The sequence below is a fragment of the Parus major genome, chromosome 2 (genome assembly GCF_001522545.3).
Source record: "Parus major isolate Abel chromosome 2, Parus_major1.1, whole genome shotgun sequence".
Classification (NCBI taxonomy): Eukaryota; Metazoa; Chordata; class Aves; order Passeriformes; family Paridae; genus Parus; species Parus major.
This window is the reverse complement of record NC_031769.1, coordinates 62976276-63002281: the sequence shown is the minus strand read 5'-3', so window position 1 is coordinate 63002281 and position 26006 is coordinate 62976276. Positions and strand designations below refer to the sequence as shown.

At 39.0% G+C, this 26006-nt stretch overlaps 1 long non-coding RNA gene across 1 annotated transcript; it reads right to left on the bottom strand.

Moving 5' to 3' along the window:
• Window positions 1–1026: 1026 nt before the first annotated feature.
• On the bottom strand, window positions 1027–25629 carry LOC107199879. Its single transcript, XR_004495932.1, has 3 exons — window positions 25488–25629; window positions 21496–21602; window positions 1027–8228 (listed from the first exon to the last, which is right to left on the bottom strand). It is a non-coding gene; the product is annotated as an uncharacterized LOC107199879 (long non-coding RNA).
• Between the last annotated feature and the right edge of the window lie 377 nt (window positions 25630–26006).

Here is a 26006-nt window from a genome sequence, read left to right as displayed (position 1 = left end):
CGTGTGTGCTGTGATTCTTTGTTCTGCTCCTCAAGATGGGCTGATGCAAAAGCCTAGGGTTCCAAGACCAATTCCACAACTAGGTCTCACATCTGAACAAAATTTCTGATCAGTAAAAGGAGAAGGCCAGCACAGAATTTGTACTTAATTAATCCCCTGCTTTGTGATGGCTTCCTCAATTGAAGGACCTCTATTTCCACACATGTGGAAGATATTAAGGGCTGGCTTGCTTCTGAAGGATCAGTTGCTAAGTATATACTGCATATTTTAAAAGCTTTTTTTTTTTTTTTTTTTTTTTCCCTGTGGGCAGGAGCTACACCTGCAAGGAAAATTGTGAATATGCTGCTTTAACACTGTTAGCACTGTTTAGTCATTCTTGTGACTTTCTTTGTGAACTACACTGCATTTGTCAGTTTTAGATTTCATCTGCAGTTGTGTTGCCCATTTTTTTAGCTTTGTCTTACTGCAGGATAACTTTGCAAAGCAAGCAACTTAAAATCCGAAGCCCTTTGTTTAGCCTAAATTTTATAAGCTTCAAAAGCCTCTGGAGTTCATCTGCATTTGGTTTAGACTAGTCAAACAAAATGAGATCATGTCACTGTCCAGCACTTCCTTACATGGAGCTTTTGCCATCTGCAGCCAAAGGCAGCAGAAAGGGTCTTGTTGGCAAGGTCAAAACATGGGCAGGCCCCCAAAAGGCCACATGGTTTAGCAGTGGGGCAAAAATCCCCAGCAAGTCCAGACCTTGAGTGTTAAAAGCTAAGTCCGATAGCACCAGTTTGCTAGCAGATCCATCCAGCAAACTGATCTTCTGCTCCCATGAGGAGGGATCTCCACCTGTCCTTCATCCCAGGTTGTATACTCCATTCCCTCAGTTGGAATACCACTGGTTGGGCTCATTTCTCTCCTCTTTCCAAGGAATGGGAAGAGCTTCTGACAGAGAACAATCCCTGCAATGAGGAATGAAGATGAGACTCTGCCTACTGAAGTTCAATCCTCTGGCATAAACCAGTGAACACTGTACACAACAGTATAAAAAATCTTTATTGAAGCAAGAGTGTAAAGCAACAGACAAAAATACAAACATCAGTCATCAGAAAGGTAACAAACATTTGACTCGGCAGTGCTGTGTGCCAAATGCCCCAGCATACAAGAGGAGACTGTCATGTTGCTGATGGTATTTTGTCATCATTATGTGCAATTTGCTTACAATGTTGTTCAGCACAGATAAAATAATTATCAGTTTTTATTTGGCTTCTTGCTGCAGAGTGACTGTTTCAGTCCTGAAACAGTCCTTTTAATCTGCACTGCTTAGTTCCTTCTTGGTGAGAGGGTGAATATTTGTATGGACATAAGCAACTGGACTGCATATTTCAGAGGCTGCCAGATTGATTTCATGCATTCTTGAAGGATTAATTCTCTGGGGACTGCTCACAATTGCTTTGGTGCCCTTGATTGATAAACTTTATCTTGTGGCTCCATGCTTTGGAAAGCCAATTTGCATGTATACTGCCAACGATTATTCACTCATTATTTTTATGAGGGAATTACACACAGGCCTCTCCTGAAAAGCTGTCATAGAGGTGCTATATGAACATAAAGCTTTATGATAGTTCCACCACAAAAGTTTTTCTGGTGTCTAAGAGGTGAACAAGATCATTCTCGGGATTTGCAGCTGCTGCAGAGCTAAAAGAAGGTTCTTTTCTGTAAATGGTGCTTTTTATTTGCACAGTGCTCATAGGCAGACACATCTCTTGAGGGAGTAGAGAGCAACACAGTAAAATCCTCATAAGACAGAACACCTTTCTCCTTTGGGACCATTTGGGATCAGTGTAGATATTTATCAGATAATCTATGCTCCTCTGCATCATTTCATCTCAGCATGTGGAGACGCCATCAAGCTGTCAGGAATGTGATATTCACTGTGATTTCAGAACATTGTGTTGACTTTCACTACTTGAAAAGAAAGCTCTACTCAGTCATGCTCAGTTTTCTTGTAGAGACTCTACTGGTTTAAAATGATTTTAAAAGAACAAAGATATTTTGATAAAAAGGGCCAGTTTTGGCTTCCACAGACTCATCACTATGTTCTAGGACAACTCCCTATAACTAAGAAGGTACAAGGACAGTTGAAGTCCTCCAGCTAAAACTCCTCTGCATGCTTCGTTCTTCACCACTTTTTTCCTGCAGGCTACAAGCAGAGATCCGGACAGAGCATGGCTTTGTGTCTGTGATTAGGGGTCAACTGTGATCCTGCAGAGTTTTTGCACCTCTCCAGTGGTGCACGGAGGAGCAGAGGTGGGCTGCATATTTCAGCTACCCTAGAAGCTGCCTTATTCTGTGATGGAAGCCGAATTCAACAAAAAAGAGGAGAGAGAGCCCTCACCTGAGAAACTGCACATCCCAGACTGCCAAACCTGCCTAGCCAGCAGCCCATCAGGATTCACTGAGCTCAAGGTTTCTGGAGCTAGGTGCTGCAGAATTCATTCCAGTATATGAAATCCCCTACCAGCTTGGCTTAGCATTACCCAAATATCCCAGTGGTTATTCACAGTCACTTTCACTTTGAAATGCTTCAATTTTCAAACATCATGATCACATTCCACAGCCTTCAATGGATTTGACTGGCCTCAGTCTTCCCACCTGGCTCAGGATGAAATTTTTAATGAAGTCTTAGTAGAATTGGCCCATTCTGGAGAACTGGTTTATTGCAAAACTGGCTATTTCATGTTAAAATTAATTATGCAGCCATGAATATCATTCATATATGCATATTAAAATAGTCAGATGTTTCCTCTGTGGTTTTTATTTTACAATTAATTGAGCATTCATCATTCTTTCCCCTTTAAATGACATCAGTAAATACAGTATAGCTTAAAAGAACTCTAGCCAGTAATGAGACCTGTACTATGTTATGTTCCCAGCTAGTGGTGGGCTTTGAGATTATAACCACCTTCTGAGTTTTCATTGCTCTGTTTCAAGCTGAAAGACCTATGGATAACAATTTGTTTTGTTGCATACCCTTTATCATAAGAAGAATGCATGAACCCATGTATGGACCAGTTTCCTATCAAAGAATGTGTACTGTCTTACCCCTTACATTTCAGTCTCCTGGTCCCAAAGCTTGCAAGTGTCTACAGAATGTCCTTTCATTTTTATTAGCACATCAAAACAAGATGCAGAAGAGTGGCTTTCACAGAAACAGGTCAGTTTACAAGCCTCAGTATAATGTGAGCTGCTTTAATAAAATACTACACCAGTGATTTTGTCCCTTCAGCCTTCACAATTCTTTGGATCAGCTTTTAGGACTGTATTAAAGTCAAAACAGTGCTCTAGCAACTAAAATAGCTATAAAAAAACTTGTTCAAAACCCATCCTCCCTTGTGCCTGATTAATAAGTTCAGTTTTATAACCTAACTAGATAAACCTGATTACTGTGAATATAAACTCAGAAACCTATTTAGTCGCCAAGTAAATTGGTACAGTTCATAAAATAAATAGCTTCCAGTAATACACTAAAGCCTTCTCCCTCCTCCCAGTGGCTGAAATGTTAAAACAGAAACAGCGAGCACTGAAAAAGTTCCCTTCTGGCCCCATGTTCATTCAGGGTGATGGAGTTAAGCTTTCTGTAGCAAGCTCAGTTCCCTTTCCCCAATGGAAAACCTGTGTTTGGTTCAGAGAAACCTCTCCAACAAAAGGGGTTTGGTAATTTCATCTCAGTCTTTTAATGAGCCTAAGTTGGGAGAAACATAAATTTACTGATTTTTTTCCTTGAAATGTCTCAGTGTTAAATATATCTATTGGTACCTAGGGTGACTGTGGGTAATATTTGCTACATAGTTTTAGTGTTTATATGTATATATTATATATATGATAAAACATATATGCACAAATTTATTTCTTAGATGCTCCTCTATCAGATGTTCAGTTTCCATTTCTGTAGGATAATGCTAGTTAGTTAATGATAGTTACTAAATAGTTAATACGTTATATTAATAGTTAATATGGAACAATAGTTAATACTATACAATAAGGAAACCATATTCACTTGGAATTCTAGACATCATTGTAAAGCTTATGGATATGATATATGCAGAATGCTAGGTAGTGTTCTGCTTACACTTCAGAGAGCAAAGCTTTAATTTTTAATGCTGCAGAAATGTTCTTTATCACTGTCTTCCATATCTTCAGGCATATCAGCATTTCATAACTGTTGCTAAAACAGTTGCCCAAGGTGCAGCTGAACATCTGGATCACTCTTTTTTTCCATTAGGCTAAGTATCCAGCATGGCAGGATTAAATGTGCTCATCCCCAAAAACCAATGTTCTGTTTGATGCTAAAAGGGAAGTGAAAGTTTCCTAAACACTTCAAACTTTTGCCTTGAATTTGTATTACCACAGAATTTCCAATTGCTTAAGCCAGGGAAGCTGATGCCCTCTCCCAAAAACTGCTTGGTGAACTGTCTCCAGAGGCCACCACTTTTCTCCCTGCCAAAACATGTGTAAGCACCTAGGATACAATGATTTCCACTTCAAGGAGGAAGTGTTTTATGGAAGCTCTCTGTTTAGAACAAGATTTAGCCATGGGTAAGCCCTACAGTGAGTCAATGGTCCAATAATGGATGGGTCAGAGGGTCCAGATCCCTTAAAAAAAACCCTAATAAATCACTTAAATAAGGAGAAAGAAAAAAAAAAAAAAAAAAGGCAGTAAATGGACTGAGCTCTGAGTATTATACAAGCATACTTAGAATAACACCATCTTACATAAAACAGTATGACCAAAGGTGTTTCACAGCTTCACTCAAATTTTGGCCATAGTTCTGGATTTGAGAAGGTGCTGGCACCTAGCATTTCTTCTGCAAAAATAGCTTGCCAAAAATATCCTCCCACTTTCCTGAGTTTCCCCATCCCCAAAAAAACATCTGTGTGTCCCTTGCATACATATGTTATAAAAGAGTATAAGGCAGTTACAAACCACTCTGTACCAAGTGTCAGACCTAAGACATGTCTTATTTTTGTATACAAAAGCTATTACAGGCCATCTGCAAAGTGTTTTTTTAGTTTCTGTAAGATCTTAAAATATTATTGACTAGACTTCCTAGAATGTCTCCTTTCCACGAACCTTTGTTGCAAAGGGAATCCAGCCACATCAGAGGCAAAGCATTCTGCATACTGGGAATGCCACATCCACATGTTCTGCATGGCCTGGCCTCCTGGTACCAGGTGGAATGTCCTACCCATAGGAAGAGGACAGAAGTGCACCAATGAAATCCATCAGGCTAAGGTAGCAACCACATTTTGCAGATTTTTGTCTTCATATTTGGTCTCCAGGCTTTTCAGTATATTGCCTAACAGGAATAACTCTGTGTGTAGGGTACCCTTGGGACAGAAAAGAACAGGCTTCCTTGCAAAGGGAACCTTTTCATAGCACTTTAAAATTTCCATTAGAAATTATTTGACTCAACACATCAAAATTATTAACTCAGTCTTTGTAAAATTATTTGACCCACAAATACTGACCAATGAAAAATGCCTGTTTTTCTCTGCATACTCTCACCCTGATACATATCAACAGGTAATAATCTATTTTACTCCTGTTTTCACTTCAACAAATGTCCGTTAGAGCATCATTCTAGCTCTTTCAAAAGAACCACTTAGAGCAGATATCTGAAAGTAACTTTATGACTATAAAAGCTTCATTAACTCAGACTTGATTCACATAAACATTTCAAAAGGGAGTCCCTTTTCACTTTCAAATGTTCTTCCAGTCTATCAACTTTTACATCACTCTCAAAGGCTGGCTCTAAGTCAACAGCTTAATTTCCCCAAGTCGAGTAGCAGTACATTCACTTATGCTACTGTATGGGGGCACTTTGCACTGGAAAGCCCTATATTTAAAAGAGAGTAGACAACAATTTGACAATAAACTGTCCCTGAATACTAAGCACAAACACACACACATACGCGGAGACAGAGAAAGCTAGCCTTTTGCAAATAATAGGATTGAATGCAATAAACACACACAGCATTCATGCCCATTTAAAAGGACAGATGGAGCTGTTTGGGCCTATCAGGTCAATAATCCACAAACTAAGAAGGATTTATGTGATAGACCATAATGGCTTAAATCCACTTTAAGAGGGAAGGTTACAATAACTTGGAACAATGCTCAGTATATTCAGAGGCCTGATGTGGTAAATAAGAGTTAACACAGTTATTTAAAAATCAAATGAACAGGCGAAATAACAGGTTTTTAAATGCTCTTTTCCACTGATCTTCAAACTACCTAAGCTTTAATACCAGATGTCACAACAGTGAGTCAGAGGCAGGCTGGCAGAGCAGCCTTTCCCCAGAGAGCAGCGCAGGGCCCAACCTCCCTTCTCTTCCCAACCTGAGAAAGACAAATGTGCAGCCTTAGGATATAATGGGAAGATGCTTATTGTACATGTTGTTTTTTCTTTCTCCCTTATTTGACCTCTCACCAATCTCTGACCTTTCACAGACTCTCACCTCTCATGAAGCAGCACAACCCCAGCTTAAGGGAGGTTGCCGAGGTGCTGATTTCCAAAAGAAAGGGACAATGGCTTCCACCTGGTCAGAGTGGATCGTCCTTATCGAGCTTGTTACAAAAACAGGATTTTTGAAGATTTTGCTTGGGTTTGCTCATCAGTTTGGCAGCTTGATCTTGAGTTAGGCAAATGTGTGACAGAGATTTTATGTGTTCCTTTCTGACCAAGCATGGGTAGAATTTCTTGGGTGCACTATGAATCTGATTTAATGAAGTAGGCATTTATTTTATTGCTATATCTGGGTGTGAGTCTATAAACTGTAGCAAACATGAAATAAAGCTCCCTTCTACTTTTCTGGGTACTTGTCTGTTTTGGTATTCTCTTCTAAAGAGCCTTTCCTGTTTACAGATTCTTGGCAGTGGCCTCCTTAGATTTTCTTACTCTATTTCTTAAATTTCATCTTTTCTTCAAACTATTTTTTTCCTTCTGACTACATAACATATTTGTAAACTTCTGTGCTGTAGTCAGGTCAGCAGTAGTTTCCTTTCTTTCTCTGGCCTTGCAATAGTTGTTATGACTGTATCTGTTAATATTGTTACAAGGCATTAGCTATAGAAGGCATGCCCTTCCAAGCTAACAAAATGGGTATATTTTATGGTATTTAAAAGCTAGGGTAGGTATGAGGAATACAACCAGAACCTCTAATAGACAGGCATTTTCTTCATGCAGAGTAGTGGGCACACTCTCCAGCATTCTGGTTGAACCAGCTCATTTCAACTTTCAACCCAGACAGCAAAGCTAAAAGTATTTCTCTTCCTCTTGTTGCTGAGTAAAGTTAACTGAGCGATGTCTGAGACACACAGATACTCGGGGTCCCATTGTGTGTCCTACTGAAATTGATGAACAGTTGCAGAAAGAACAGAAAAGCCCCAGGGAATGTTGTGAGCTGCTCACCACACATTCATATTGCTCCTTTTCAAGTTCTGCCTGCAGAACTGGAAAGCACACGGTTAAACACACTGAGCTACAGTTTTCTCTTTCTTTCAAGAAGTTCAAAAGACTTACACCCACCAGCAGCAGAAATTTGTGGGAGCTGAACAAAGGAAGGGTGCTAGGAGTTAACTGCTTGGGGTTGGTTGTGTGTGCTTGTTCCCCCGATGTGTGAAATGTATGTGTATGTTTAAGATATAAGCAGCTTGAAACATGGAGGGTTTTTTTTAATTGAAATGCGTTCTTTCTTTAATATATGTGTATACAAATGGAGCCTAGTCTGTTCTGAAACATGTTTGAACTAGAAAAGAATGAAGCCCTGGACTTCAATGTGAATTTGATTGTTTATTCTATTTGCATACTGTAAGGCTAGAGGGGGAAGGGGAAATAATGGTAATTTAATCGATCAGATGCTTTCTGTAAGGATGATACTCCATTTTTAAGTGTTTGTTCCATTGTGTTTTATGCAGTCCTTGTTTCTGTGTCTTTAGATCAAAAATAATACCTGTTAAGGAAGAATGGGAGAGAAAGAACCTTTCAGGTGTCCAAGAGAACTTGTGTTGCTTCCAAGCACAGAAGTTTTGTAGATGTTGCTTTATTTTCTCTCTCTGCTGAACAAGAGGTCAGGAACAGCGTCTTTGAATGTATGAAGCTTCTTCTCAATTTCTAACACGCTGTCATTCACTCATTTTCCCATTGAGCAGTGAAGAGAAGTCCTACATAGAAAGTCTGGAGAGAAGAAAGGGTTGGAGAGTTTAGCAGTTCAGCATACCTGGCATTCATAGTTATTCAGTAGAGAATCTGAGTAGGTATTTAACTTAGCCTCAGAATTAAAGGGACGATTAAGTCATCTTTTACATTGGGTCCAGGATTGCGGCTGAATGTGAAGGAGGTTTTCTGACAGACACAGGAAGAGGAAGAAGTGATTTTGATATGAAATGATGAATATTTAAACAGAAGATCATAGAATTAAGAACTAAAAAGAACCACTTGTGGTTAAAAGTTGTCTTGATTGGTCTGAAACAAGGGGATATTTTCAATTTGAGTTTTCTGAATAATCTTTAAATATGTTTTGATAGTAATTTTAAATGGATAAATTGTTTTATTTGTTTTGCTTGAAAAGCAAAATAACCTCACTATCAAAATACAGTGGTTTTACCTTTTTTGCATGTATGTCATACACTCTGAGCCAAATGACAGCTATTTTTAAGAATAAACATTTTGGTAAAATTGACCCAAATTCAAAAAAAATATTTCTGTAACTTCATATAGAATCTTTCTCATTTCAAAGAAAAATTTTGTCCAGCTATGATCTGGATGTTGCAGGAAACATTATTAGCACTTTACCTCTATATCCTACTGCCCTGCACAGTCCTTCAAATGTCAGGGTACATGCTGGCTTAGAAAGGTTATTCCAGCAAATGGATAACTGTGAGTGAGCAGGGTAGCAAGAGAGGCAGTGTGTCAGTGTCAGCAGTAAGGCATCAGTGCATAATGATGGAGCAAGGGAATGCTTGAATGGAGCTATTTGTCATGTACTAATGTGGTGATGAACACAGAAGTCTGGATAAGGCTGAAGGTCAAATTTCTGATATGTACAAGGGGCACATGTTCATTGACTGTGGAGAGATTGAGCATCACTATGCTGGCAAAAGGAGAAGAAATGGAAGAACATCAAAAGTTCTCAGAGGAACTACTGACCTCATTGAACTGGCCAGCAACCTTGCCACATGATATACTCCACTCCTTTGTGTTACAGGAGCCAGGGTACTTTGGGGTTTGCATATCAAAGTGTGCCTCACAGTTGCAAACTGAATAGGAACTTACCTGGCCATGCATCCTGTTTTCTTCTTTGCCTGTGTTCACTCCCCTGCCCAAGTACAGGCTTTTTCACACAGAAGCTCAGCTATGAGGGATGCCAAACCTCATCATATCGTAAGAGGTCCCTGCCTGGGTCACAAAGAGGTAAATATTCTGACATACTATAGAAGAATGTCATCTCCCTAATGGCTAGAAACTATGGGATCATGAGTGTCTCCTTCCTGCCCCTGTGAATAATTCCCCAGGTGGTCTTTCCCCATAGGCAAATCTACAATATCAGATCAACAGTGAGGAACTGAACTCCTGTTGATTATCTCACATTTATGAATGCATTCAAAGTTTCCATATGTGAGGGGCAGATTATTTTAATCATGAAACTTTAAGCTGCTATTTATAACAACTAGAGCTAGCTACATCTGGTGCCTCTGAGCTCAGTCCCTTCATGCAAAGGTTTGTGTTTTTACCTGCTGCAGAATATTTGTATTTTCATACCCTCTGAGCCAAAGGCTGTGATACCTCATGAATCCCTCAGACTGCAAGCACCTACAGATTTATCCTGAGCATGCAGATGTCCTAAAACAATATCAGCAGTAGAGAGGAAAACAAGTAGAGAAAATTGACTTTCAGTGTTTTGCCTTGCTTTTTTTTTTTTTTTTTTTCCTCCAAGGTGTCAAGGGAGCAGGGTGATATATGTTCCCTTCAACAGCTGACCCCCTGTGACAACCCACTTGACTTTACAACATATTGCTTATAGACCCTTTGTATAGTCACAGGAGTTGTTTTAATCTCAGCATTCAAACTGACCAAAGATGTTCCAGCAGCTTGCCTGGAGCCCAGAAATAGGCTCTCTGCAGCTGAGAATTCAGGTTTTATTGCAGACTGACCTGAGGGTGTTTGTCACTGGGTAGCTTGTGTTTATCAAGTATTTCAGGCTTTGTCTGTGCCTTCTAATTAAATCAAGCCAACATAATCATACAATCAACATCACAAAAATCAGGTCAACGTACACTATTCATAAATTATCGCAAAGCATCTGTCACATGCTTAATCTGATTTTTAAAGTGGGGGGCTGCCTTTGCTTAAGCCTGTGTCTTAAGCTACTGCTTTAGCCCCCTGTTGTTTGTGACAGTGTGTGACGGGAAGGCAAGATTACTTATGCTTGTATGTACAATATGTAATGCAGAAGCAGCTGACTCATTATGAAGCAGGATCTCTAAACAAGTTGTTTTAATGTTGGAAATTAAAAACCAGGATCCACAGTAACAGCCCTTAACATTTTTAAGATAGAGCAGATGTGGAGATCAAGGAATTGTTCACTCTCTGGTCTGCAATTGTCATATAGCATTTTAGGACATAGAATTCTCTGTGCTGCTGGACTCAGTATGTGTCCCTCCTGCTCTCAAAGTAAACAGTACGATTTCACTCTTTACTTTGTCTTAAAACCATGTGTATGTCAACCTTTTGCCTGTGTACCTGTATGAACTACCAAAACCTTGGGGGTAGACAACTGTAGAATATAGAACTCCTGTTCTTTAGCCTCCAATGTCAAGTGACAGGCATAGAATAGAAAATAAAGCCTTCATTCCAGCCTCAAACTCATGTACTGATGAGTGTCTCTTGGAACAGTTTCAGGAAGGGTGTAATAACTGGGAAGGTCATTGCTGCATCCAACACTTTTGGCAATGCCTCTTATTGTAAGCAGTCTAGTTCAGGCTGATCAGACACTTGAGAGTACTGTGTTTCATCAACTATCCTGGTCAGGCCTTCATCACAAATATCTGAACCAGCACCATTAACAAGCAGCCACAAAAGCGTTAGTTAGATCACACCATTTTGTCTCTTGCATAGCTCCATGAGTATAAATGGAGAGTTGATTTTAATTAAGGGTGTCATTTTAGGATTCTTCTTTGGCATCCAAAACACTGTCTAACAACAGTGGGCCTGTCCTTTCTGGTGAATGGCATTATCACTTTAACTTCACGTCACTTTCTCTGTCCAAGTCTGATTCCCTTGAGGACATATACCACTGCTCTACAATGAAACAAGATCAAGCAAAATGTTACCAGGATTGGGAATTGCTATGTTCACAGTAATGCTTCTTGTACTCAAATAATATTCTGCTTTAACAGTGGAAAAAGTAGGCAGCCAGCTTCCGTAAGGGCTGTGACAATGGACCTGTCAGTCACCTCAGAATTTTTATTCTGATAAAATGGGTTTGTTCAAATCTTCTAGGGACTTCTTTCACTGCAGTTGCATATATTTGCATAGTGATTCTCAGATAAGTGCATGCCAATAGCCACTTCTGTGAACAGATGTTGACAGAAGTATCAACAGAAGTGTCAGAGGTACTTGAACGATGTCTTTTTGCATGCACAGAGAGAAATGCATAATCTAGTAGTATGCTGGAAATTTGTTAGTTCTGCCTTCCAACATGTCTATCAAGTCACTGCATGCTAATCAGCCTTTGCAAAAGTATTGATGCTTCTCAGTAATATCAAGCAAGAATTTGGAATAAGAAAGGGAGAACCAGGAGAGATGTGCTACAGTAATACAGTTAATAGAAACAAATTATGTATATTTTATGACATCTTGTTAAAGAAAAGCAACATTCAATTTAAAATGCTGTATTTGTCAAACAATGCAGTGATTGAATGTGTTCTTAGTTGTTACCATAACAATAATGTAGAAAATATTGAAATAATTACCAAAAACTTCAATTGGTATAGACAATTTTAATAATAATTGTAAATTAATCCACTTGGCTATCTAAATCTCCCTTACATGTTGGTGTTATCAAGATGAAGCCTATGAAACAGGAATGTTTAGTAGAGTTGTCATAGGCCAGGATAATAGAATGGAAAAGAGAACAAGTTTTAAATAAAGTCTCAGCATACTTCATGCAGTAAAAATACTTGTTATCTAAAAACTAGTGATAACCTACTTTGCCGATGATAGAAGCAAATAAGGCATTTATATGTTTCCAGATACTAATATATGTTTCAGGCCAAAATGGAATTATGCAGCATGTACCCAAGCTCAGAAACAGGGAAGTGCAATGAATTTAATTCTGTTCTTCCTGTGTTATTCTGAAGCAAGTAAAGTGTGCTATTCCAGCAATAGCTTAGTTTCTATAACTAAACAGAAAATCTGAGATGCACTCAGACAATTATTTTTTTTTTCAGGTTTCTATTGTGACTAAGATGAAATCTATCCAGTTTTATTTTTATTTCTCATTGCTGTTTTTTTTTAAGGTTGGCCATATATTGCATTCTCTGAACTTCTTTGTTTCATCACAGTATGCAATACTGGAAATTTTGTTTCTCCTCTTTCAATACTTGCTTTTGGTTTTGATTTTTGAACAGAAAATCAATTTTTCCATTCCCAGAAACAGTTTAGTAGCACTTTCTTCTTCTTTTTAACATGGTAAATTATTTGAAGTAGATCCTTGCTCATCTGGAACTCTTTTATTTCTGACAGGAAGCAGAAGACTTGATAAGAGCATGGTAAAAAGGAAGCAGAAGGGCAAAAAGAAGAGTCAGGGAAAATTAGATATTCAGTTGTCAGGTCCAGAAGTCCTGTCCTGAAGATTAATTTAATTAGTCCAAACATATATTGAGAGTTGCCAGCAGAGGAAACCTTTTGCTACTGGCTGTAAGGTATATTCTTTTAATGATAAGATGGGTTCCCACATGACATTCTAAATTTTTGTCCCAATTTGCCATTTTGATGTTTTGGCCCCAGTTTGGTATTTTGGGGTGAGAAGGAAGGAGGCATACACAGTCACACAAAATTCTCAGGTATAAAATCTCAGACTGCTTTTTTTCCCCCTTTTACTAAAAATGATAGGACCCATTTACAAATATGCTTGCTATAGATGAACTAAAACATTTCCTAGATGTCATAGCTACAGAAGAAAGTATAGAAGAGTGAATTGTTACTTCACTCGAGTGTGTCTGCCCCTATTTTACTATGTGTTTGGCTAATAATTAGATATTTGTGAGAGCCTACACTTGAAATGTGGTTTCACTTGCAGCTCTCTACATGGAGATCTCTTGCATTTCCTACTTGCAGACAGAGAGTGTTAAAGGTTCTCTCTCTAGTTCCTTATTATGGGCATTTTTTATAATACAGATATATATTGTTGTCCTCAAATCTTACTAGAAGCCACACTTAACATAAAGTTCATCAACCTAATTGTTTCACATTATTCCTTCCTATTTCAGAAAATTTCACCAGGAGTAATTTCTATCACTCTTTGTGCAAGAATTTCTCACAGGCTGAAATTTTTATCTTAGTGACTTTGACCTCTTTCAGAGATGCAAGATTCCCTTGACACTGCTGTAGAAATGTCACTGATAACATTAGATTCCAGTCCATGTTCTTTTTCCCAACTACTTGGGGTTTCCAGCCTCTTCCTGTATCTGAACACATTATGACTGAAATTGGCCATAGAGATTTTGAAAAATTTTCCTTTAACATGATGTTCATGTTGGTTGCCACCATTTATTGTAATACCTGAATAAACCTTGAATGCCTTGATTTCCATTAGCTGCTCCTGTGGATTGCCCCCTCAGTAAGATGCTGAGAGGCTTTGAGAGCATTTATGAGCTTGTAGTTGGCACAGTTGCAAAAAAAAAAAAAAAAGAAAAGAAATATTTGAGCTCTTGTAATTATATTGGTGCTAACTCATTAATTTCTGAGAATATTATACTGTGAACTGGTTTGTTTGTGAGATGATTAGCATTAACTATGGCATAGGCTTAAAGTAGAATCCCAGAAATTAATTTAGTAACTATCTCTGCTTCTGCCATTAGATTACTCAACCACAGTGATTCTGTTCTATAATACAGTGCTTTTTCTACCAGGTTTTATAGGACTGATTACCATACTCAACACCAAGTACAGTGATGGATAGATGTGCTAGGTTGTTCAGTAAAATCATATCAGAACATTCAGACTGATGATATAAGCTTTTAGATATTGAAGTTTATAGAGTTGCAACACCTTCCTCTGCTAGAGCTCTTGTAAATATTCTGTATTTCAGTATATTCAAAGTGCAGAAGTCTGCATCCTTACAGGCATTCAGTTAGCTTTACTTTCTGAGTTTCATTTACATGTTCTGAGTATCAATTCAGTTTCATTAGTCACTTTTTTAATAAAAATAAATTTTCTACATTTTCTTTTTATGCCAGTCTTTTTAGCAGAGATTTGGTAAATAGAGTTGTATCTAGAGGGCTATTTATCTGATCCAACCAGATATCAGATGAAGCAAGTTGCATTAAGGGATGGCAAAATAAGCACCCAAGACTCTAATATAAGAAACAGCTAGAAGGAAACCACAACAAACTACAGAGGAAAAGCTGCATGAAGGAGACCTTGAGCCTTTGGCCATAAACATAGTCTGACTTTATCAAGGATTTAGGGGAATCACAAGGACAGTAACTTACCTGTAGATTTCTCATCCCTGTTGTTTCTGGTTACCTTCTTTAGTAATTATGTTCTGATAAGAAGAAGGCTAAACAGTCAAGAATAGAGCTAAAGTCATCTTGAGACTTGTTGAAGATGATAAAACATTAAATGGTTACTTTGGAGTACAGTGAGTCTGAGCTGGCTGATGTCAGAGAGTGATATTTAGTAGATTCTACTAAAAATATGTGTGTGGCTATTCAGTATTTTTAACTGATTAAAAAACAGGGCTTCAGAAGTCTGGTCTCTGGAACTATTTCCCTGATGAACCTATTTTTATTTTAATAAAAATAAAGTCACTTTTTAGCAGGGTTCTCTATAACCAATTGACAAGTCTATTTAAGTCTGCTTCCCAAAGTTTTATTTTTGTATCCAATTTGTCACCAGCTAATGAGCAGTGCAAAGTATCAGTTGCTGAAGCATGTGGTTTGAGCAGCATTGGACTCACTGGGCACTGATTATTAATACCGAAGTTAGTTGGTAAAGTTCCAAGAATCAGATGAAACTTGGTTTTGAGTGTTGTTAGAAACATTTCCACATGCTAGCCTATGAATCAAAGGAGACATCATTACTGTCTTTTCAACTATGTTTAAAAAAATATATCCTTGGGCCTTTACCATGTGTTGTGCTTAGTGACAGTAAGAAAATAACAAACTGATTAGAACTCTAATCTTTCATGATCTTTCATGATATTGAGGGGTTTTAACCAAGCGTCTAAAAATCTCCATGTATGATTTTAGGACTCCATGAACACAAGAAAGAAGTGATCCTGACACAGAGCTGACAATTGAACGCAAGAGGTAAAGGAGAAATGTAAGAGAAAGAAGGAAGCATTGACAGCATCACACTGAGGGGTTTTTTTTTGCTTGTTAAGATTAGTGCTAAGGTAGAAATGTTTGTTTGCTTAAGAAAGCAAAAGAAAGTTTTGTAATGATGGATGAAAAGCATAACAATGAGGTAACTGAAGGGGCAGGTTGGTGAAAGTGGAAAACTTTATCCAACAATCTTGCAGTGCAATAGAGGGAGAAGTGGTATGTTTGAAGGAAATAAACCAGTCAAGCATCCATTTTTTAAAGTACCATCCTAAGCTCATCGTTGTTCTGCAGAACAAGTAGGAAGTAGGTATGACTGAAGTGAGTGCTGCAATGAATAAGAGTTCTGCTGAAGTTTGTAAAGGTCTCATCAATTTGCCACTCCACCCGATACATCTTCCTGCTCAAGCCTGGGACTATTAAAGAATCCCCTGTAACTAAAAGAAGTAGCATTTTGCCTATTACAATGCAAGTGGTGCTTTAGACTAGGTAAATACTTCCTAGTTCTTAACATGATATTTAAGACTGTAATTCCCATTTCACATTTTATAATTTAGGTATTAATCTTTGACTCATCCCTGACATTCTCCTTTACACCTACAAGTACTTTGGTGTACAGTATGTTTTGGAATTTAACAAAATTAGATATACTGCACTTTGCCGAGAATGACTAGAGATAGAGCACTTTTTCCCCAAAGCTAGCCAAGCTAAAAAAACCCACTTCTGCAGCCTTAGCAAGACCACTTGTGACAGGGCAGCTATTGTACCCTAACACAAAGGGTTTACACCCATTGGAGAGGAATAAACTGTGAAGATAGGACAAAAACTTTTTTAAGCTATCACTAAATTTTTAAAAACTAAGAGTTTTAATATTTTTCTTATGTGTGCATATCTGTGTATGCATGTATCTTCTCTCCGCAGAAGCTTTATGCTACAAGTATTTCAGATAGGAACAGTTCTGCTTTATCTATTTTGTGGATGAGTTTCCTGTATTTCAGGATCTCTCCCAGTATTTCCTAGCCTTACTTAGTGACCTGTAAGACATAGATCAAAGAAACACCTCATTTCTGTTTTTCTTTTCCAAATTGACTGTGTATTTGCTAGTGGAAATCCAAGAAATTTAAATGCTGTGCAGCAAATCAACAGCATCTGGTTTGGGAGCCAAGTACCGACATTGGCTTCCTCCTAATGTGCCATTGCACTTATGTCATAGCTGTTAACCCCTGCTGTAAAGCAGAGGTGGATGTGTGGCAGAGATCAAGACTTCAAACATATTGTCCTACCTGTAATTTGGATTCCACTCTGTGTGCTGGAGCCAGAACAGCTATGTCCTGGAGGAAATAGCTCTCCTGTGCTGTTTATGCTGCTGGCCTTTAGCTTGATGGTTTTTGTCTGCATGTTTTTTCCCTTATCATCTCAAGTTAGTGTCCTGAATCTCATGTTGTTTGGTCTTTGTGCATGAAAGAACAACAGAAACTAGAAAATTGCAGAAAGGATGAAATGTAAAAATATTAATCTCAGAAGATCACTGACAATGAAGAAAGTCTTGAGAAGGAGGTGAAAGATGGTGTGGATATACCTTATAAAAATGCATAGAGCACTTAGGTATTGCCCCAGTGAGTTGAAACAGAAAGACTTCGCTGATGTCCCATTAATGGTAATGGTCTGTCCTTTTGTCATGATCTGTGTTATTCTCCTGTTTGCTTCCATGTAGCAAGGAAGCTCTTCTTCTATCAGCTTTTGCTACTGATTTCAATGAGAAAATATTTAGATGGTAAATTCTTTCAGGCAGAGGTTATTTCTTCATTGCATGCCATAGTGGGACTTTTGAGTCATGACTGCAGACATTATGGACTCAGGCAAATTATGAGGAAGAATGTAATGAAATAGTGCAAATTCTAAATTATTTCTTTCCTGAAGATTGTTTAAAGCAGATGTACACAATGCTTAGTTGAATATCTCAGCAAATTCCAGATCTGCAATGAATAGAGGAATGAAATGCAGCTGGGATGGAGCTGTCCCTTCTAACCACAGCAGAAGGAATGCATTCAGTTCATTATGTCTTGGATATATGATCTTCTCAATCCCAGGTCATGACTGGGCTCCTTCTCCCAGCCAGCAATAGGTTTAGACAGCAGTTTCACAGCATAGCAGACTGCTGGGAAGGAAGGAAGCCTGTAAAACAGCAGTGGCTACAGAACTCTGTGCCAGACCTGTTTCAGTTGTTTGCTTTGCCAAGCAGCTGCTGCCAGGGAGTTTCAGTTCCTTCCAGAAGTTCCTTCCAGCAGTTGCTGCCCCTCTAATTCCCCCGAAGCAGCGAAGACACAAGTTCAGCTTCTGTGCCAGAAGAAAACCCAGTGCCCATAGGGCTTTTGGCTGCTACTTTTGGGGGAAGCAGCATTTGCTGTTGCCTTGCAAGGCGGCAACTCAAGCCCCTCTCTATTTCAATACCCAAGTTTTAGCTTTTAACAGGCTCAGAGTACTAGTCACTCTAATCTGAACAGACATTTCTCTGGATACTCTTGAATAAATAATGTTTTTCTAAGGGGGAAGGGTGGATCTTTCCACTTCTATTACCTGTCCTCTTTCAGTCTTATCCCTTTGAGTCTATTGCTGAATCCTGGACTCACCATTTCTTCCACCATTCACCAGCTTCATTTGGTGAATGAGATTTAAAGGGACAAATCTAAGTGGTAGTGACAGACATCCTCAGAGAGAGAAGATGACAAGAAGTCTGACTAGATGATGAGAATTTATTTATTACAGAAACACATATGAGCTGTTAGAGTAAAAAAGCCATGAATATGAAAATGGAAGGACACCTTATTGGGATAATTATTGCAAGTCCTGTCATGCACCTAGGGAGGAATAACCCCATGCATCAGTACAGGTTAAGGATTGATCTACTGGAAAGCAGCTCTGCAGAGAAGGACCCAGAGGTCCTAGTGGACAACAAGCTGTCCATGAGCCAGCAGTGTGTCCTTGTGGCCAAGAAGACCATTGGTATTGTGGGGTACATTAGGAAGAGCATTGCCAGCAGGTCAACAGAGGTGATCCTCCCACCCTACTCAACCTCACTAAGGTCACTTCTGGAGTACTGCATCCAGTTCTGGGCTCCTCAGCCCAAAAAAAGATGTGGAACTCCTGAAGTGGATCCAGTGGAGATGGATGAAGATGTATAGGGGACTGGAGCATCTCTTCTATAAAGAAACGCTGAGAGAGGTGGGCCCTGTATATCTGGGAGAAGAGATGACTCCTGATGGAAACATGGGAAGTATCACTTCAATATGACAAAAAAACTCTTTACTTTGAAGGTGACAGAGCACTGGAACAGACTTCCCAGAGCAGTTGACGAATCTCCTTCTCTGGAGATATTCAAAACCTGCCTGGACATGGTCCTGTGCAATCTGCTCTAGGCAAACCTGCTCCAGCTAGGAGTTTGGATCAGATTTTGTGACACAAATAGGCTTTTTTAAATTGTACCAATAATGACAATATATGGCTTTGTCACAATTCTCCAGAGGACTGGGAAATCCAGTGGATTATTAGTGAAAAATCTTTGCAGAAGACAGACAGGACTTAAATAGCAGAGTGCTTGAGGGGCTAGACACATAGTTATTTTAACCATCTCAAATGTATTTCTTCATTATGAAGACAGTGATCAGCTGTGTTCTTCCAATGTTCTCACATTTCAGGGTCTCATGGTGGCCTTCTAGTCACCTACGGAGGACTATAATTTTCCCTTCGGCGAAATAACTGAATACATTTTATCTATGTGACACATTCTAGTTACACCATCTTCCAAAATTATTCATGATATGCATCAGAGGAAAAAAAGGAGGGAAAATTAAAATTTGCAGCAGAACAATCAGAAGATTTTAAGAAAATAAATTCCAAACATAAGGGTCTTGTATCACTAGGAGGACCTACAAGGGAGATTGTGCTGTCATATAAGGGAAGATTTAAACTGTAGGTTAGAGAAACACCAGTGAAGAATGAGCTTAGTAAAGTCATTTCTGCTGTGGTGGAAAGGGAATAGAGAATTTCTCAAGTCTCCTTCTGCCTTGCACTTCTGTGTACCTGGGCTTTTGTTGTTGTTTGCTGTGCGTTTATTGATCTATCCCACTATACTCTTTCCCATTTAAACTGCAATTCTGCATTTAGTACTGCCTTCAAAGACCTTTTCCATTTTAAGTAATCTCTTTCTTGAAGAGCACACTACATTTCTCTTTTATTAAACACACACTATCTGTATGTTCCAGTCCTCACTTCCTCAGGCCTTTAGACTTGTTTCCAGCAAATTGTGTTTTCTCACAGGCTCCAGGCATTGAGAGAAAAATTACAGCCTAGAAGCAAAAGTTTACATAACTAAAAAAATGTTAATGTCTCCCAATACGCAGTATTCACATGGGGCTTTCAGAAGACGGGCATAAAACACTGATTGATTTCAGTAGTGCCAGCATTAGCCTAGAGGAGCCAATCATACACATTAGAGATGTCATATGTTATAGATACTGTTGAACTAGTCCTTTTCATTAGGAATGCTCTAACTCAGTTATACATCATATCGTATTTCCATGCTAAACCATAGCATAAACCACAGAGCGTTTTAACAAGAGCATGTAGTTCTAGGACAAGGGGAATGGCTTTAAATCAAAAGAGGGTGGTTTTAGACATGATAGTAGGAAGAAATACTATGCTTTTAGGGTGGTGAAGCACTGGAAAAGGTTGCCCAGAGAAGCTCTGTATGCTGCATTTCTGGAAGTGTTCGAGGACAGACTGGATGGGACTTTGAACATCCTGGTCTAGAGGAAGGTATCCCTCCCATGGCAGGGGTGCTGGAACTAGATGATGTTTAAGGACCCTTCCAGCCCAAACCATGCTAGGATTGATTCTCCGTTATTTCTACAGCCAGACAGCACATTCTCATTTGTTACAAGACCCAGTGAACCTCCCTGTGAGCTTCAGATGTTGAACCACCACAAAGAAGATTCTTGCTAAGACTTCATTTCTGTGGGCTCTTAATAAAAGAAGGGAGGAATGGAAGACAGGATTACTCTGTAGTAAGTTACCTCTAGAGTAATTGTTGGCCACTGAATACGTACAGAGCTCAGGGAGAGTAACTGCCCAGCTGAAGTACCTCCTCTGGTGTGAGAAACTGGAGAAAGAGAAGGAGTGGTGGTGCTTCAATTCAAACTGCACCTGTCTCCCTGGTCAAGTCCTGATAAGAAATTTGTTGTTGGATGATTTTGTGGAAAGTTGTTCATAGACTCTGTGACAGTGTGTTTCTTACATGTTTCACAGGCAGAAGCCCTTTTTATTCTAATACTAGAACATCTTGAATACCAAATTCTTGACACCGTTGGTGAATTTCAGTTTAGAACCTGTTTCAAAACAGAGATTGGTTCTATCTGTGTATTACACAGCTTGGACTTGACTTAATTTCTTGTATTCCTGTACCTATACAAGTGACAAATATAAGCCAAATAAGAAGTACATGGAAAAACCCATATCACAGGGTTACAGGCAGAGTTTTATAGCATGCTGCATACAGCAGTTGTCTACTCCTTTCTCTAGACCCTATCCTATTCCTTTTTGGCACATTGCTATTTCTACCTACCCAACACTGGTAGTTCCATACAGAAAACTAATGTTAAAATTGACCATGCCTTTGCAAGGTCCAATCCCTGAAATATTGTCTAAGTGGCTCCTTTACTGGAAAAGTTTCTGGTTAGATCTTCATCTAATTGAACCATGTTGGGAGGCTACAGGTCTTTGTCAATGGTCTATGCCTGCCAAAGGACTAGTACAAGGAATGTGAAAGTGAGATGATTTAGAGGAAGCAGCTGGCACTGTCTGGCTTTAGTCACCATTGTAATGCTGCTGTGCCCACTTACCTCCTCTGCAGAAGTTGTTTTCTTTGCACATTCTTTTTGAGGGAGCTCAGGTTGTTTAGCCTAGAGAAATGGAGGCTTGAGGACACCTTATTGTTCTCTACAACTGCCTGAAAAAAGGTTGTAGAAAGGTGGGTGTCAGTCTCTTCTCTCAGGAGTATAGCAACAGAAGAAGAAGAAATAGCCTTAAGCTCCACCAAGGGAGGTTCAGGTTAGACATCAGGAAAACTTTCTTCACTAAAATGGTGGTAAAGCATTGGAAGCCATTGCCCAGGGAGGGTCACCATCCCTGGAGGTGTTCAAGAAAGGTCTAGACATGGCACTTTGTGCTATGGTTTAGTTGGAGTGGTGGTGTTTGATCAAAGGTTGTATTCAATGATCTTGGAGGTCTTTTCCAACCTTAATGATTCTATAATTCCAAAAGAAATACTGTAAAAAACATTTTCCTAAGTAAATTGGTACTTCTCACTTTCTTCCTCATGCTGGGTTTCTCTAAGAGGCATAAAATTCTGCATAACTTTTAACATTTTCTTTAAATCTACTACTTTCTATAAAGCTATTCAGCCTAGCCTGGAGGTGATACCTGTCCTTGCCAACTGGTGATTGTTGCAAGACCTCTTGCTTGCAGAGCACTATGATAAATGATATAAGAACACAGGCAACAGAAGAGCTACCCTACTTCTTCAGTTTAATTAAGTGGATCCCTTACACGCTTGAAATCACTTGATATTCTGATAACCTGAGAGTTTCTGTTATTATTGTAACAATGACAGTGACAGTGCACTAGCACACAATAGCTCTCTTCTTGCCTGACTCATTAATCTAAGCATATAAAAATTGATATGTGGATCTATATGTTTACATATGACAAAAATAGCTTTATATATTCCTTTAAACCTGGACTTCTTGAAATTGAGATTTTTTTATTTTTTTTGTGCATGTCTGACTATTTAAAAGGAGGTAGCAGAATGAAGTTATTACCTAGTATCCTTGCATTTAATAATGATTTTACTATATGGTGCTCAGCTCTGAAAAAGGTATAGATAGAAGCTGTAAGGAATGAAGAAGTCAGATGATCTGGACAACCAAATAACTCTAAGCATATTCTCTGTTACAGAACAGAGGACTTTTCACAACACTGAGCTGTAAGCAATGGATACATCCCTCCCTTCTGAAAAGGAGATTAAAGAAATCCATATTACTTCTATCTTTTCATTATTTTTATTTTAATATTTTAAGTCCTGAGTTCAAGCTGACTTTAAGTAACTTCTAAAGCTATAAGGGGCTAGGCAGAGGGAGGATTTCCAGAGACTGCCTCATAACTTTAAATGCTATTTCTATGACAGGGATTGGAGCCTGAAAAAATATTAAATACTGTCACTTTTTCTGGTTTGATAATCAGTGCTTGATTTCTCCTCTCCCTCCTTCTTTCCCAAAGACATTGTAAGTTTTAATACTGGGCATTCCAAGACTACAAATATGACTGTTCAGACAAGATATTTTTGGCCTTTGCTAATTTCCACAATTGCTTTTTCACAATCAATATTTTTTTTTAATTGGTCACTTGAGCTTTTTTCAGTGACGTTGGACCTCTGATGCATGTCACTTCAAAAGCATTTTCCAAACATTGTAGGCGTCATGGAGCAATTTTAGCATAAAAAGAAGAGTATAACTAGAGATGGCGGGGGAGCAAATTACATTTTGTATATATAGTATTAAATGCTTCCATTAGTTGCCATAGGGATGGGCAGAAGTTGGTCTGAAATGACAGCTTTTCTGATGCTTGATGTGTTTAAAAGGAAAACACTGGGGGGAGGGGGTTTAATTCTTGTTATTACCCCAGGATACTTTTATAGGGGAGAGGGAAATATTAAAGTCATATTTCTCAAAAAAGATGCTTAGTGTCTACATTAACAGACTAGGGCATCACCTTTGCCTCTGCAGAGACACGGACCTCTACAAAACATGCATCTTAGTAGCTTCAGGGCTGTAATTCCACAGCTGCTCAGAGCTTCTAATTTCCTTTTGTTGTGCAACACAGCAGCTATAACCACAACCCCTCCTCCTGAGCAGTGTCTGTAAATCTGCTGCAGTAGTAACCTGTCTTGCAATTACTGCTGCGCACACTCCAATTACAACAGAACTGGTGTGAGACCTGCTCGTCAGGCCAGCCTTTCCGATTTGCTGGCTCTGACATCCACTTGGCTCAGCTGCTGGAAATCAACTGAAAGCAAGCCCTGGATTTATAGTTATGATTTGAACTTCCACGTGAACGTGTCAAAAAGCTCACAGGTACAAGTCACGTATCTCAGCCTGCATTTTAAGCCTGCAGCCATCCAATGTTAAAGCTGTTATTCATGCCAAGCATGATCAGAAGTAGGGTGCCAGCTGTGCAGCGAGCTGGCATTCAGGTCCCTGGAAATTTTGTGTGGATGGGATGTGTGCGATTCAAGGGACACTTGCTGGCTTTGCTAACTGAAAAATGTAAATGCTTTAGAAATTACTACTACACAATATGCAGATAAGAGTCAATCAAGAGGCTAAATAATACAACTTTGTGTTTCAGAAGGTAGTCCATAAGAGAAGAATCTGCCTCATAAGGATTGACACTGAGGCAGTGTACTTAATGACTATAATCTAAGTTCACTTTCCATTGATTTGTAGTAAGTTTTTAAAGAAGCACCATGATTTTATTTTTTTTCTCTGACTTCTGTGGTGTGCCACAAGTACCTTTTTTCTTCCTTCTCCCAAGGGCAATGTTTTGTTAGTATTACTCATCACCCTGTGGAGCACTGAGCAAACACCAAATGCAATTTTAAGAAGACCATTCATAGATGTTAAAATGTCATTTGTCAGGGCTGTTGTTTGTAGTCTCTCTGACAAAATCTTGTGTCAGTTCATGGGGATACACCTCACTGATGTGGCTCTAGTGTCTCTAATAATTAGTAAAACTTGGGCAAAAGAGAAAAAGTTCAATTCTTCTTTGCAACAGGATTGACAAGTGCAACCAACATGTAACAATGGACTGTCCTTGCCTGTAGTGTTTTAGAAATTATCTCCATCTGTTTTGTTAAAAGATCTCCTCTTTTGTCAAGCTAAAGAAGCTGGAGAAGAGGATCTGCATTAGCTCTTCCATAATGCAACACAAATTTGGTATTAGTCCTACAAATTCCTGCTGAAGGTGCAAAAAAGGATTGCTCAAAGGCAAGGAGCAATTCTTTAAAATCACGAACAACACGAAGTTTTAAGTACTCTCCTGAGCCTGCCGTGTATGGTGAAGGAGGAGGAGGATGTGGGCAGAAAGGCATGTCTGAAGAGACAGGAGAACTCGTGTAGCCCCCATCATGCTAATGGAACATGTAGCTGCAATACATATTCCTCTTCTGAGCCACACTTTTGATATCAGACAGGAGTAACTTGACAGCACTACAGTTTCACTACAATTAAGAAAGAAAGAATTAGGTTCCTCTGGCTTGTTATTGTACTTGTCATTTTGACCTTGCCTAGACCTGTGTTATGCAGGATCAAGTTCTTCAAAAAAGCACAGAAAACGTGGCCATATGTAGTTGCATATACTTACATACATAAAACAGTCAACTTGTGCACATTAAAAAAATTGCAACCAAACTAAGTTAAAGGTAACAGGTAAGCTTTGGAATAACTTTAATAGCGAGGTACGGTAATATTTGCCCAGGAATTCTCAAGATATCTGGACAATTTTTTCAGTTACAGTCACCTGTTTCATTACAATTCCTGTAAATATTCCCATTGTGAAAGATACACCTCCTCAGTAGCTCCAGAGAAATATAAGGTAGGAAATATAAGACAGGTGGCTATTTTCCCTGAAGCTCTCATTTTTGATCTGTCTTACCAGGGAGGTTAATCTCTAAAAATCATAGACCAAACCATAAAAGAAAATGATGCAATTTTTGGAGGACAACAGTATAAAAACAGGAAATGAGGTTGGGAGCGCCCCACAGAAGAAGGACACAGACCTGTTGGAGCAAGTCCAGAGAACAGCCACAAAGATGCTGAGAGGGCTGAAGTGCCTGTCCTATGAAGACAAGCTGAGAGAGTTGGGGTTGTTCAGCCTGGGCAAGAGAAGGCTCCATGGAGACCTCTGAACATTCCAGTACCTAAAGGGGGCCTGCAGGAGAGATGGAGAGGGACTTTTTACAAGGGCATGTAGTGATAGGACAGGGGGAATTGGCTTTTAAGTTAAAGAGGGGAGGTTTAGATTAGGTACTAGGAAAAAAATCTTTACTGTGAGGGTGATGAGGCCCTGGATGTAGATGACCAATCTCTGGAAATGTTCAAAGCCAGGTTGGATGCAACATTGGGCAACCTGATTTATTGAAAGGTGTCCTGCCCATGGCAGAGGGTTGGGAACTAAATGATCTTCAAAGTCCCTTCCAACCATACCATTCTATGATTTTATGGTAAATTATATAGAGACTGGCATTTATATGTATTAATTATCCATGCATGCACAGTGCCCTATGAATATTAAATCA